At 41.0% G+C, this 12,481-nt stretch overlaps 1 protein-coding gene across 4 annotated transcripts in view; it reads left to right on the plus strand.

The window, feature by feature from the left end:
• The first annotated feature begins 3,521 nt into the window (after positions 1–3,521).
• The window catches only part of WDR72 (WD repeat domain 72), a 229,192-nt gene continuing 220,232 nt past the window's right edge, over positions 3,522–12,481 (plus strand). For 3 of the 4 annotated variants that reach the window (XM_019442070.2, XM_019442069.2, XM_019442072.2), the window contains exon 1: positions 3,631–3,743. The gene's annotated coding sequence lies outside the window, so the exon portion shown is untranslated. Of the gene's footprint in view, positions 3,591–3,630; positions 3,744–12,481 lie in introns of those variants that run through there. The other variant, XM_053889052.1, reaches the window with a different exon arrangement.

Raw genomic sequence — 12,481 nt, forward strand, 5'->3', positions numbered from 1 at the left:
AAACAAAACAGCAGCAATACAGGCTAGCCAAAAGAAACACCTCAAGCCCTTGGTTTGGCTTTCTTCAGCTGCCAGCTTGCTCTTCCTGCAGAGTCTAGAAGGTCTGACTTTCTTTGGAAATTCGGCTTCTGAATTCATTAGTTTTACTTCTTCATTTTATAGACAGAAACCTGAGGAAGGGTACTTTTACTTTTAGGACCCCTTTCTCCATGAAGACTATTAAAAATTATATTTTACAAGGTCAAATAAAAACAATAAACTAAGGTAAGGAGAGACTTCATCCAAAATGACTTTATAAGGGACAAATGCAATAGGGAGAAAGCTTTAATCCTTAGATTGGCAAACCTTTCAAAAGTGAGGTGAAAAATGTGTTTTCGGTTCTAGGGAGGGACAAACAATTCTGGAAAGAACAGGAAGTGGAGAAGTGGGATTAGCCAGAGTGGCATGATCTTACAGTGGAGAAGAGAAAGTTTTATCCAGAAATCAGCATCTTTTCATCTGGTAAGGAGGGGTTTATGCCGGTTCAGCCTGAGAGGAGGTCAAAGTTTAGGGCCTGGGAGAAAAAGAGAAGCCTAACCAAAGTTTGGTCACGTTGAGGTGGCAGGTAGTTTGTCTAGATTGGTTAGTGAGCACATACAGTTCACGGAATCACTTACAATGCATAGAATGGGAATTTGGAGGACCTGTGTCCAGCCTCGTCTTAGATAAACAAGGTAAGTCTTATCAGTAAGGCAAGTCTTAAAAGTCATTGGGGAAGGAAGATTCATTCCAATAAACCATTTCCCATTTTCTGGAAAACAAAGAAGTGGGAAGAGCACTTTTACTGTTTTCTAGTATTACAGATTTTGGAAAGTCCAACACTGCCAATGACTGTATTGGCATAAAAGCCAATAAATTAGTATTATTAAAACTTTCTTCAACTTAATTTTTTTTCCTTCCCTCCTCCCCATTTTCATAGGTCTTAAAAATATCAAAGGTCCTGATCTGAGACATAGCATGGTTGAGGGCCTTTATGACCACCAAGCAAGTTATGGCACAGCTGATCAGAGGAACCACACCTGCACGTGTGTGAAGACTGAAGAAGAAGGCTCTGTTCAAGAAATGAAATGAAGACTTGTGGATGGTTGATAGGGATGGAGGTATTAACTCTGAAGTAAAATTCTGCAGACTTAGAAGGGAAGGATAGGTGAGAAAAGTTCATTAAAGAAGTGGGGGCTGATACAGAGAAAGACAGATATCATATGTTTTCACTCTTATATGGATCCTGAGAAACTTAACAGAAACCCATGGGGGAGGGGAAGGAAAAAAAAAAGAGGTTAGAGTGGAAGAGAGCCAAAGCATAAGAGACTCTTAAAAACTGAGAACAAACTGAGGGTTGATGGGGGGTGGGAGGGAGGGGTGGGGAGGTGATGGGTATTGAAGAGGGCATCTTTTGGGATGAGCACTGGGTGTTGTATGGAAACCAATTTGACAATAAATTTCAAAAACAAAATAAAAAAATAAAAATGTATTCTTGGATTCAAAAAAAAAGTGGGGGCTGGGGGTGCCTTACCAGTCAACTGCCACATGCATATCATCATGCCATAATATTGATTTATTTATTTTAAGCAATTTTTAAATTAAAAAAATTAATTAGAGTATAATTGCCATACTAATATCTTACTAGTTTCAGGTGTATATCATAGTGATCTAATATTTTTATACATTGCAAATTATCCCCCCAAGTCTAATCACCAACTGCACCATACAGTTATTACAATATTATTGACTATATTCCCTATGCTGCACATGAAATCCCCATGACTCACTTAATCTATAACTGGAAGTTTGTACCTCTTAATTTCCTTCACCTATTTCACCCAACACCCAATCCCTCCCTGCTCTGGTAACCAGCAGTTTCCTATATCTGTGAATCTGCTTCTGTTTTGTTTTGTTCATTTGTTTTTTAGATTTCACACGTAAGTGAAATCATACACTATTTGTCTTTCTGACTTATTTTACTAATTATGTATGTACTATACCACTTTTACTGTCCCCACCCACTGTCCCTATCTACTGTCCTCACCTTTACAGTCAAGCAGGGGAGCCCAATGCAACAAATAATTAATTGCAGTAAGTTGTGACCAGTGTTATGACACAGGAAGTGAGGTATCTTGGGAACAAACAGCAGAACAGCTAACTTGCAAGCGGGGGAAGTGACAATTCTGATGAACTAAGACTGGGAACTAACAAGGCACAGAGGATGATGAAGGTGGGAAGACTGTCCTAGTTAGAGGGGCTTCATGCAGTAAAGTCCAGCATATGTGAAGTCTTCCCTGAGGGGAGACCTAAAAGTTGTGATCTGACACAGACCTGACCATCCCTGAAAAGGGAGTGTGGTTAAAATCTCTCCCCACCAGTTTCCAGGAGCCTTAGAATCCAGGACTAAGCAAGGGCACCTGGGTGGCTCAGTTGGAAAGCTTCAGAATTTCCCTCAGGTCATGAGCTCAGATCTTGAGCTCAGGTCATGATCTAGGGGTTAGTGGGAGTTAGTGGGTTCCAGCCTCACCCTGGGCTCTGCTGAGAGCTCTGAGCCTGGAGCCTCCTTGGGATTCTGTGTCTCCCTCTCTGTCTCTCCCGCTCGCACTCTGTCTCTGTTTCTCTATCAAAAACAAATATTAAAAAAAAAAAAAAAATCCAGGACTAAGTTGCCCAATGGATTTTGTAAGTAAAGTAAAATAGCTGAGAAACCTCAGAAAAACAAAACGTCCCTCCCATTTTTCTAAAACATCCAGTCAGTTGTGGTACTTGGTCCACTATCTCATAGCGGGTTAGAATGCTGGTTTCAGTCTTGACTGCTGGTTTTCAATGAAAAACTGAATTTCTCACCCATTCTCTAAACCTAGATTCACTCTCCCTGGAAGGGAGGATGCAGTATTTTAATTTTTTTTTATTACATATATTTATTTTTGAGGGATAGAGTGAGACAGAGCGCGAGCAGGGGAGGGTTAGAGAGAGAAGGAGACACAGAATCCCAAGCAGGCTCCAGGCTCCGGACTCCGGGCTCTGAGCAAGCTTTCAGCGCAGAGTCCCACGCGGGGCTCAAACTCACTAACGGTGAGACCATGACCTGAGCCGAAGTCAGATACTTAACCCACTGACCCACCAGGCGCCCCAGGGAGGATGCAGTATTGAGCAGACTTCCTTTCACCCCTTTTCCGAGGTCTGCCAGGGCTGGGGCCTGGGGTCTACACCACGTGACCCACCTGGATTTTCCTCACTTCATCTGAACTCCCTCCAGCGCTGTAGGGCAGGGAACCTCGGAGGCTGCGGACGGGCCTGTTCCGGTCGCCGCCGCCACCAACGCGACGGGGAGGGCCGGCGGGACCGCAGGCGGGGTGCGCTGAGCCGGACGGGCAGCTGCAGCCGGAGGGAGCCGGAGCCCGGCGGGAGCCGGGGGCCGGAGGCGGGAGCAGGGCAGGGGGCCGGGGCCGGGGCGGGGCGGGGCCGGGCCGGGGCGGGGCCGGTCAGTCCTCAGGGCCTCCCCGCTGTCCAGCCGCTCGGCTGCCTGGCTGTCCAGACACCTGCTGCTTCGCCGCCCTGTGGCTCGGGTAGGTTGGGCGTCCCCTGGGCTCGGCTCAGGCTCCTGGGTCCCAGGCGGTGGGTCTCTGACTGCCCACGGCTTGGGCTTGTGCTGCTCCTGGGCTTCCCGCCCTAACTGACCGCGCAGCCTGAGTCTGGATATTGAGGGGCAGGGAAGAAAGGTGAGCGCGCCTAGCACTTGCTAGAACCTCTTATTTTGCTCCAAGTTCTTGCACGTGGAAAATTCTCTGTTCAAACTCTTGTCCAGATGTCGCATCAGTAGTGACCGAAGCCACTCATCTGTCAAATTGGTCCTTTCGTGTGTGTGTGTGTGTGTGTGTGTGTGCGCGTGCTTGCGCGCGCGCTCCAGGGTAGGGGCAAGGGCTGGGTTGGTGTGGGCCTCTGTATCCCTACAAGTGGTCCTGGGAGGCGTCTGCTCCTAGAGACCTTTAGGGATCCACCATTCACTACTGAGAGAGTTTCTTGGGGCTGGGAAGTCGGACTTCTAAGGAATGGGAGTCGATTGAATCAGTTAAAAAAAAAAAAAAAAAAAAGTGTCCAGGCGGGGGAAAAAGATCCGGTGGATGAGAGTCGCGCGGAGTGACCCCTTGGGGGCTCCAGGCATCTGGCGAAAACTTCCTTGCCGTGCACCGATGGCTGAGACAGTAATAAAGACTGCAGACCCAAGACTTCGCCACTTGCAAAGTTGGACATGTGGCAGGAAAATAAAACGGCGGGAGGGGGGAGATGTCTGCACTGACAAAAATCTGGAAAAGTTGAAGTAGTAGGAATATTCCCTTTGGGGACGGGTGCTTCCTCATTCCGCCCTCCTCATTCATTACAGCATTTTTGTGTGCATTTCCAAACAGTTGACTAAATACAAATAGAACACTATTATATAGGAGCATGAACTTTTTCTTCCTTCCTCTCGAGGTTTTATTCTAAATGAGTTCAAGGTCAACTATTGGAGGCTAGGTCACCAGTTACAAATACTTTAACCTGAGGAAAGGGTTGGAAACTTTTGTTCCTTTCATCCTCTTTCCCTCCCCATCCCCACCTCCCTTTCCCAGCCTCCCTAAGCCCCCTAACTCTGTCACCCCAACATAAAATGCACTAACCCCCTCCTCTCCTTAATTCTTACCACTTAAAGACCAGGGGTGAAGAAAGCAACCAACTTTGTCATGCAAGTACTTGTGGTTAGTTTGGTCTTGTGACTTCTTGTTCCTTTGCCCTCTATTTCCTTCAGTATTAAAATGCACCCATAGTGTTTTCTGTAAAGAATACAAAGGGATTTAAAAAAAAAAAAAAGAATACAAAGGGCTAGAGGAGAAAAGCAAACTGTCCCTGAAGTGATCTAGTGAAGGGATTATTATTTTATTAAACCACAAAAATTGAGACTCTGTGTTGAGTTCCAGTATTTTTACCTCTTTTTGGGAAAGATATTTTTAAATTATAATTATTTTATCAATAAAAATCAATAGAAATCTGTGTTTCCAGTTTATAGATGCCAACGGGAATAACTTCATGGAACCTTGAAAATAATGGTATTCTAAATATTTGAAGGTTTTCAAGATTGCTGGATTCAGCTATCTTTGTGGCTTGATAATTCACTTATTTGTTCTATTATTTAATAATGTTACTCACAATATGTGGCATCTCTTATTAATAACTCTGTCAGTACATTTTAAAGGACATCTCTGGAACCCTGTTCTTAATACATACTTTTTTTCTCCTAGTTGTTAACAGTTTTAGATTCATTCCTGCTCTAGACTGAATTAGAGGCAGGGAGATGAGATGGGGATCAGGATTAAAACAATTTGTGCAGTAACTTCTAGTACCAGATCATCTCCAGAGCCCTCTGGGCCAAATTAACTCTGGGGTCGTCAGCAAGTCCTTTAACTTATGTGTGTCATTTTTATCTTCAAAATAAGATTGTCTTTGGTCTTAAAGGACATTTAGATGTCCAAACTCTCCTATAAAAGGCAAATCCTCATTTCTAGAGCAAGATATTCCTGCTCTAGAGGACTATCTCTTCTAGAATTTGCTTACATTTCCAAGAAAAGTCTTAGCATGCTGGACCCCACCCCCCAGCCCCACTTAAACAGTGTGGTGTGGTGTTTGACGGCATGAGTTTTGGGGACTGTTTCTATTTTCTAGCTCTGATCCTGAGCAAGCTACGTATGTTCTTCAAGGTTCATCTTCTTTGTGTTTAGAGTAGAGATAATAATAAGGCCTGGGATCATTATGAAGATCAAATGAAATGATGTATATCATATAAGTAGCAAAGTGTCTAAACTTAAAAGTCAATAAATGATAGGAACTTTTTTTTTCAGCACTGATTTCCCCTTTTTCTTTTAACAAGATGAAATTTAACCTAGAAAAACATAAGATCCTATACATGAGTGTTTAACAAGTAAGCAAGTATGGGGTGAGAGAAATGTAATTAATTGAATCAGTCAACTTCATGGTTAATTGACTATGTGTCCTCTGAGTCAGTGGTGAGTTGTGAGGGCCCAGAAAACTGATGTGATTTTAGGCTGCTTTAGTAGAAATTAGAATGAACAGCTATTGCCAAGGACATTTTTGTACATCTGCTTTTTGCTCTTTGTGCAGACATCAGAGTTACACTCAAGGTGGTCACTTAACACACTGACTTGTCTGGGAGCGGGGTGGGGGGGGAGGAGAAAAGAGAGACAACTCTTGAAGCTTTATAACATTCATTCATAACTAGTACATTAATTCTTTGACTTTTCCTTCAACATGTTTTGGACTTCTTGGTATATGTAAAATTCCCTGCCAGCAGAATGTGTGGGAAAGAGACAGGTTTCTGCCTTCCAAGCATTCATAATATACTTTAGGAAACAGACACAGCAATAATTAGAGCAGAGTAGTAAGTGGTCTGATAAATGTAGCGTAGGGAATGCTGGGGGAAGAGGAGTGCTAAATATCAGCCAGAGGATACTCAAAGGAGTTAAAATTTAGTTCCAATTTGGAAGATTCCAGTTTTGTAGGAGTTTGCCAGGTAGAAATGCTGAGAAAGAGCTTTCTGGGCCAAGGGAGAAATTTGTTTGGAAGTGTGACAGGGTGAGAGAGCATGACAGACATAAATCATGGCACACTGTTCCCTTGTTGCCCCATCTTTTACTGGCTATAGGACATGGGCAAATTATTTTGCCTCTCTGAGCTTTAGTTTCCTCAAACGTAAAATGAGGATCATATATTATTTTACACTATCAGGTACTTATTTACTCTTCGAGTCTCTCTAGCAGGGTGTCTACCTTACAATTTTGTTGGAAGACTTAGTTGCATATAAAACAAGAGGCTGTCTGATGTGCAGTTTACAATCAATTGATATGGTTCTATCATCTCCTTCTCTTGAGTGCAGAAAATACAACACTAATCTAGCCTTGAGTGTAGATGGGATTTATGACTTTCAGGCATATTATAAAAAGTAAACTGGGGTACCTGGGTGACTCTGTCTGCTCAGGTCATGATCTCCTGGTTTGTGAGATCAAGCCCTGTACTGGGCTCTGTGCTGACAGCGTGGAGCCTGCTTGGAGTTCTTTCTTTATAAATACCCTAATTCTCCAACCTCTACAGACTTGCCTTCATCGCACTTAAGGCTGTGTTTCTAGCCTAGTTTTAGGGTCAGCTCCTGTAAAAGGAGTTTCACCCACACTGAGAGTTCTATGCTGGCAAAGGTTAGCATTCCTATATTTGCAGGACAGGATCTCAGACTACTTTAGTCCATCCTGGAGACTTACTGTTTCAGTCTGGGGTATTGAAATGCGTCTTAGCAAAAATTTATATGGGGAGGGAATATCGAAAATTGGTTGTTTACTTTGGAGCACCAAAATGCAAACTGAACATTTCGGGAGGAATTTGTTATAGGATTTTAACCCCTTTTGACTTTTTCTTGGTATTGTTAACATTAAAATCCTTTTAAATTTGGTAGACTTCACCTCAGAATCAAATTTGATCATGCATGAGTCATCCCACTTGCAAACATTGGGCAAATTTACTGAACAATTGAATATCTAGAGTGAACCCCCTTTAGACCCTTTCCCCACAAGGATTTCAAAAAGAACACATCAGACTGTTTTGTTGCAAAGCCATACAAAGCAGGAAAATTTTCCACAAGCCATTTAGACAGTAATAGACAACAAAAGAATTTAACTACTTTCAGTTTCAGTCATTATAGCGAAAATAGTTTTTGGGGTCAGGCCAGCCCTGTTTGCTATGGAAGGCTCACATCAGGCCAGGGATTGGCAATCTCACAAGGCCATGTAGACTAGGCCCTGAATAAGAACTTTTTGAGGGAATTGTTGTTTTTAGTCATTCATTTAGTGAATGTTAATTTAATTTCATCAATTAATTTCACTATTTCATTAGCTGTGCTGTGCATGAGGGGTGCTGAATTTGATTCAAATTCTTTAGCCTCAAGTGTAATAAGAACATTTGGAGAGCTAGTTAAAATTTCTGGACCCTATGTCTTAGAGGTTCAGATATATCATATCTGCCTGAGGCCCAGGAATCTGCATCTTAATAAGCCCTGTGGTAGTGATGGTATTGATGGATGATTTTTCTTTTTTTAACCAGTATTTTTCCACATTCATGTACACATTTACATGCACTCTTTGGAGAACAGTATAGTTTGTCTAGGCCTTGCCATTATTATTCAAGTGTGTAAACAATTCCAAACTCTAGTCCACTCCCCCCACTTTTAACCAAGTCAACTTACCTTTTGGTTGTCATTTTTTTTTAAATTTTTTTAATGTTTATTTATTTTTTGAGAGAAAGAGCACGAGTGGGGGAGGAGCAGAGAAAGAGGGAAACACAGAATCCAAAGCAGGCTCCAGGCTCTGAACTGTCAGCACAGAGCCCTACATGGGGCTCGAACCCACAAACCAGGAGATCATGACCTGAGCCGAGTTGGAAGCTTAACTGACTGAGCTATCCAGGCACCCCTCTCCTCTCTTTTAAATGTGAAAACCTCTATGCTAATTCTGTGTGTTTGCTTTTGAGAAATATAATGTATTCGATTGTAATCATTATTTAGAAATTGAAAATAAAAGTAAATTTTAATAGTATTGTATTTATGTATTTATATTTTTATTTATGTATTTATTTTTAATTAGGAGAAACAGTGACTGTGATTCTTAAAAGCCCGTCATTCCACATAGGCACAAAGACACTTATTTCTCCACTTCTTGAGGTAATGAAACCTGAGTATTTGAAGCAACTTTTTGATGTGTATTTTGATTTCTTTTGAACAAAAAAATACAAACAGAAAGAGCTTCAATTTTCTTGTTTGTTTGTTGTTTTTGCAGTGATATCACAGAAATAAACCAAGTCAGAGCAACTCTGTTGAATAGCTAATGTCTGCTGCCTGGAGAAAGAGAAAATTATTTTCTGCCCTCTGTGTTGATGTGTATAGAACATGTGTTCTGAGTAGCTTCTATTTTCACTGCCTCTTTTTCCAGCTGAAGTGCAACATAAACTATTTTAATTAATATTGTGTCACCAAAAGGGATTGAAATAGCCAATTGAATTCTACCAAGATAGAGTCTTTTGATGAAAACATATCTTTATTGATTGTGGACGAAAAAAAAATCATTCTTAAAATGAAATCCAGAGAAAAATCATATCCCTCAGAGAAAATTTCTGAGTGGCAGGCCGAGATTAACATCATAAAATTGAATTTGTGCTGCAAGCCTTTGATGTAATCAGCAGCTGGGAGATGGTGTTGCCCTTGCTGTGCTCTCTCTGATTGTGGTGAATTATTGTGTAGAATGAAATAAGTGTTTCTGGTGTCCCTCCTCCAAGAAATACAAACAAGGTATTACTGGGTAGTTTCTTGCTAGTTAAAATGGGTTGGATCGATTCTAGGCCTCTTGGGCTCTCATACACCCATGAACTATAGGAGTTGGGCATTTATTTATGGCCTAGGGACAGAATTTCTTGATGCTACTGGACAGTGACTTGTTTCGTCAGTAAAAAGCCAGCAGAGCAGAGATGATGAGAGTAAGCAGAGGCCAGGATATGTTGGAAAGTGCCACAGTTGCACAGAGGTAAGGTCTAGCCCTTGCCTGTCTCCCTCAGCTACTTCTTGTCACATACACTGCATTGAAATCATGGCAGTATGGACATCTCACTTTGTACAAAGAGTCCTTTTCCATGACACTGGTGTTATGATGAGCTTATTTTTTGTTTGTTCTTGTATTAAGTCCTCATTCTTAGAAAACACACTTGCCCGTGCATGTACTCACGCATGTAATGAATAGTTTTGTAGATGAAGAACAGAAAATCTACTCACATATTTACCTTTAAATTGAAGAGAGATTTGGCCCCTGAACCACTCCTGTGGTTGAACCTAAGTTGTTTTTGTTTTGTTTTTTAAAAAAATAGGAGGACTGGTTTGTACACAAAGCCGTAAACTGTAAAGCATCAGTTGGTAATGGTGCCTTTGTGGTTAAGCTCACTCTCAAGCCTTGTGAGAAGTGGGATGGGCCTTGTAGTCAGACAGATCCAGTGATGTAATTCTAGCCTAGGGATTTAGATTCACCAGGCCTCCTTTTCCTATTAACATAAATGGTGAATGTGACAAAAAATCTACAATAGTGAAAAGAATGGCTGCAAATGGCTCACCTCCTGTATCTTGAATTAATGGTAGAATGGGCTGGTAATCCAGGAAATAACTTTAAAAAAAAAACAAAGAAAAACAATATTCTTGTAAAGCTAAAGTGCCTTTGCATATGACCTTCAAGTCATGTCCCTCCTCAACCACTCTCTCCAAACCACCATGGAATTCTGCATTCATAAGCCTTTGTTTATCTGTCTATCTATCTATCTATCTATCTATCATCTTTTTACTTTTCATAAAATTATTTACTTTTTATTACATACTTCTTGATATAGTTCTCTTTTGGCCAAGCTTCTGCTGGGATCCTGGAGTGCAAAAGGATGAGTTTGTAATGTTCCCTGGCTGAGGAATTCCTGTTTTGTGGGCAAAATCGGAGAACACTAGAATCGTGGGCATTTCAGGAGGCTTCTCCAAACAGGACTTGTCTACATAGCTCTGTATTTCTGCCTGTGGGAGTGCCTTCCATCTGTTTTTCTGGGAGGCAGGGACTGTCATGATGGCAGTGAGCTGACTTCCAATGTCAGCTTGTGCTGAAGTTGGGGAAAGTGAAGTAAATATCACCACCAAGGAAGGAGGCATGGGCCCGACGGAAAACACATAACTTTTCTAAGAGAGAATCCTATGCCATTGACCACTATGGGATTGAGGTATGCTTTGGTCTTGTACCTGGGGAATACTTGACGTGGCAGACTTTGTATCAGATATTTACATGCTTATGACTTGACTCATAGGTTGTAAATTCTTAGAGGTCAAGAATCTTTGTTTTTCTTTTCTTTTATTTATTGGGGCTTTCAATAAATACTTGTGGAATGAATAAAATGAATATATTAGGGAACCTATAAAATGGATGGAAAGGAGATTTATACAAAAGAAGTAGAAAAGAAAATTTGGTAAATGACTGATTATGTGATTCAGACTAAAATTTAAGTATTATCTCAAGAATAGTTATATGTTTTTAAGGGCTACATTCTGACTAGAAAGAAACAGAAAGAAACAGAAAGAAAAAAAATCTATCAGGTGGTATATTAGTTGCTATGGCTGTCATAACACAGTAAGGCAAATTGCATGATTTAAGTGACAGAAATGTATTATGTCATGGTTTGAGAGGCTAGGTGTCTGAAATAAGGTGATGTCAGGGTTCTTTCCTTCTGAGGCCTGTGAGGAAGAATCTGTTTCAGACTAGCTGCTGGTGGTTTGCTGGCAGTCTTTGCTGTTCCTTACCTTGTAGAAGTATGACCCCCATTTCTGAAATCATCTTCACGTCTCTCTCCCTGTGTGCATCTGTCACCAAATTTTCTTGTTTTACAAGGGATGCTGATCTCATTGGGTTTGGGCCACACCCCAATCCAGTATGACCTCATCTCTTCACTTAATTAATTCTGACCCTGTCTCCAAACAAGGTCACATTCTGAGGTACTGAATTAGGACTTCAATATGTGAATTTTGGGGTGGGCTCAATTCAACCCTTAGTGGATGGAAAGATGGTAGATTTTGTTCTACTTTGACATTTTGGCACTTTGGAGTTTTACCTTCATTGTTCCTGCTTGGTTTACCTACTAGATGGAATCCACTGTAAATTATGAATAACAGAATGAAGGATGACAAATGACAAGGATTCCACTTATCATTCTACTATTTATTTAGCAGGATTTATACACAGATTTTGAGATTGAAAAAAAAGCCTTCTAATAATAGCAGCTAACATTTATTGAATGCTTACTATCTATCTGATGATTCCCATGGATTATCACATTTAACTCTTGTATGAATTCTATTGGATTGATATTATTATTTATTTACTTTTACTGATGAGGAATCCAATATGAAATTGTAAATTAATCTGCCTGAGGATATATAGTAGTAGATTTAGCATTCAAATCCAAGTTAATTACAGGACCTCAATACTGGGCACATGCTGTCTCCTTAGTCTTATTACAACTTGGTAAGGTAGACATTATTCCCATTTCATGGATGAAGAAAGTTTGAAGTTACCACATACTTGCCTGGATCATAAAACCATCAAGTGTCTAAGATTTAGGGTTTGAGCTTAGGTGTTATCTCCTTGGGGAAATCCTTCCAATGTTTGAGTTCAAGCTCCACTTGTATTTCCCCCACAAACACACTTGCATTTACCGTAAATAGCACTCATTACACTCTTGGTGATCCCAGACATGCCTGTGTCCTTAGACACCACTGAGCATCTTGAGGTATGTGACATTGTTTTTCTTGTCTGTATCCTTAGAATCTTGCACAGTTTCTGACACATAGCAGATACTC

Source organism: Panthera pardus, unplaced genomic scaffold (genome assembly GCF_024362965.1).
Source record: "Panthera pardus isolate Hobbes unplaced genomic scaffold, ASM2436296v1 HiC_scaffold_24, whole genome shotgun sequence".
NCBI classification, from domain to species: Eukaryota; Metazoa; Chordata; class Mammalia; order Carnivora; family Felidae; genus Panthera; species Panthera pardus.